Source organism: Dermacentor silvarum, chromosome 8 (genome assembly GCF_013339745.2).
Source record: "Dermacentor silvarum isolate Dsil-2018 chromosome 8, BIME_Dsil_1.4, whole genome shotgun sequence".
Classification (NCBI taxonomy): domain Eukaryota; kingdom Metazoa; phylum Arthropoda; class Arachnida; order Ixodida; family Ixodidae; genus Dermacentor; species Dermacentor silvarum.
The window spans coordinates 74,456,227-74,459,328 of NC_051161.1; positions in this window are offsets into that span (position 1 = coordinate 74,456,227).

Here is a 3,102-nt window from a genome sequence, read left to right on the forward strand (position 1 = left end):
ATAGATAGATAGATAGATAGATAGATAGATAGATAGATAGATAGATAGATAGATAGATAGATAGATAGATAGATAGATAGATAGATAGATAGATAGATAGATAGATATTACTATCCCTAAGCAACACATTGTATGTATAAATCAATGAATGAATCGCACAAATTGTATTATCGCCGTAAACAATACAATCTGACCGCGAAAATAAGTGGCCAGAGACGGAATGCGTCCGCCGCATACAGTCGCACGTGACTCGAACTCTCGACCTGGCAGCAGAACGCCAGTCACAGTGGCGGGTAGTAGGTACAGCATGCAAACCACTGCACACTTTTACTGACGCAACATACAGTGCAGCCGTGCCCTCAGGAAGGGCCGAACGCGAGTATGGGGGGAGGGATAGGAAGGAGCCGCTGTTTGCGAGGACGGCACCGGCGGCGCGCCCAGGATCGGTCCTTCGCGACGTGCGACGCCTTGTTCTCCGTGCCGAGCAACAATGGCGCCCCCCGCTTTGTTTCCGCTCTAGGTAATTAATTATCAGCATCTGAGGGGACCGCGACGAGTTCATTAACTACACGCTGCCGCCGCCCGCCGCCCCCGAGATCAGAGCCGCACTACGCCGAACTATAACACTGGCCCCGAGGCGTGCCAGAACCCCGCGGGACCCGAACGCGGCGGCAGCAGCAAGAGCATCATCGAAGGAAGCAACAGCGAAAGTGGCGACAGAATCAACACTACCGGAATAAAACGGCTGCAAAAGCAAAGCGCTCGCTATATTTGAGTGCGTGCCCGGCTCGCCTGTATGTACACGCGTTGCTTATAGTACGTGCCGAGCACTATATATAAGAGTACTCGTAAAAGAACCTCGTGGTAGACCGCCTTCTGTTGCCACCCCCGCTGCTGCTGTAGCTGTTGTTGCTTGTTCTGTATACCCTCTCGAAGTTCTGACAGACCGCGCACATTATTGATTCGATTCTTGTTCCTTTCTTGCTCGGTTGCGCTCTCGCCCTCATTAGATGCGTGTTGGTCTGATAGCGTACTCGTGTGCGTACGTGCGTGCGTGCGTTGGTTCGTCAGCGCTTGCTTGCTTGCTGCATGAAGTTTAATGAACGCTTGTGCCGCAACACGTTCCTGTTCGCGAGAGAAACATCAGCGAAAAGGCCCCGAAGTTTTGAACCATGTTGTAACAAAAAAAAGAACAAAGACATATGGGGATAAAGAGGGACGTGCCAAATGCGCAATATTAACGATGAAACAAGCGCGCTGTGTTTACTCATTTTTCTTGGTCAATGACATTTCGCGCTTTGTCTTGTTTTCAGTCGTTTAAAAACCGCGAATACGACTTAAATATTGGGACGGGCAATAAACAGCACAAGATGGCCCATGGGAACATGTACGGGAACAGCCGCTTGTTATAAACAGGTGCGCGCATGTTGAAAAGCGAAAAAGCGCATGGTGCGACGTGCTAAGGCCGTGCGATGCTGTTTAGGGACGCAAGCCAGAACAGAGAAAACTAACCTCAGGGCAGGGGCGTGTGCAGGGGGTGGGGGGGGGGGGGGGGGGGAGGGCTGATGGGGCTTCAGAGCCTCTCTCTCTCTCCCCCCCCCCCCCTGAAATTTTTTCGTGCTGGCATGCACCGCCGACCAAAACTGCCACCGACGCCGGGAAGGAGGAGGAGGAATTAACTTTATTGAGTCCTGAGGAACCCCTCCTCACCCACTATTTGTTTAGAGGTCGGCAGGGAATCATTCTGGATTTTGTCTGCAATGTCTTTTTCACGCTCGAAAAGACATTTCGGCACGAACATTGCGAACTCGGGCTGGATTTCGTGGCAACGCCCTTGCACCTGGAGTCACGTAACGCAAGGAGCCCCATCCGAGCACAAACTTTCAAGGGCTTTTTCGATAGCGAGCGGGCGCGTTGCGGCATCTCGCAGCGGCCGCGGAATCTACGGAGCGCATGGATTCTAATTGCGAAACTTTATGGGGGTAAAGTTCTCATAAACTTTTGACACGAAAGGTGCACTGACATTTCCAAAGGCGCGCTTTAAAAGATTTTCAATTCTGGAACTTAATGGGGTTAATGTTCTAACAAACTTGGGCCAACATGCGCGCACTGGAGCCCTCGAGTCCAAGCCGTTCCAGAAATGGAAGCACGCGCTCGCAATCTTCCACACACACGAAAATACTAAATATCGCCGTGACTGTAAGCTAGCAGCTGATCATTTTCTCCAAACATTTTCAGGAAGCGTGCCCAATGTGATCGATCAGCTGGACCAGGGCAGGAAAAGTAAAATATGAGAAAACAGAAGAAAGTAAACGGCCTATTATTGAGGAATTTTTTTTTTTTTTTTTTTTGCGGGGCGACAAGGTCCTGGCTCTCCGCGGCCACAGGGACAGTGTCCCTATAGGATTTAAGCATAGCCCCCACTGAAAATACAGGTATTTTCAGAGCGCTTCTCCGCATGCGAGCTGATTGTGGTGATACATATCTGAAGAACCATTTGGAAAGTTGCCCCAGTAATGCCTCGTATTTAAGCCCAGATGCACAAAACCAAATTATAGAAATTTGTGGTGAAATTATCAAAGAAAGCCTAGATGCAAAAGCAGGCTGCTTCTCCATACTTCCTGACGAAACGACGGACATCGCTGGAATCGAACAGCCTATTGTTTGTGCAAGGTACTTAAACAAGTATGCCAACGACATCGAGCGAGTCTTTTAGGTTTTAGCACCGGAATAGATGCCCATCTCTCATTGCGACTGCAGGTTCTATGTAAATGTGTAAATACTGCTGCAGATTCTAGTCACCCTTCCAGTGACCACTGCCAGCGCAGAGAGAATATATATTTAACAAGAGTTTACTTAAAAAACTACTTGCGCTCTACAATGTCTGTGGAACGCATGGTTAGGCTGGCGCTTCTATACACCCACAGAGACGTCGGCATCAACGTGTCCGAAGTCATTGACCGCTTCGCTCAACTTCCCCGCCGAGAGAAGTTTGTCCTTTAGATAGCGGAGCAGCAAAAATCAATGCAAGTAAAAAGCTCTGTTCCTTCAGGTCCATAAGATCTTAATTATGAAATCGTATGACTGTTCATTAGCTTTTAA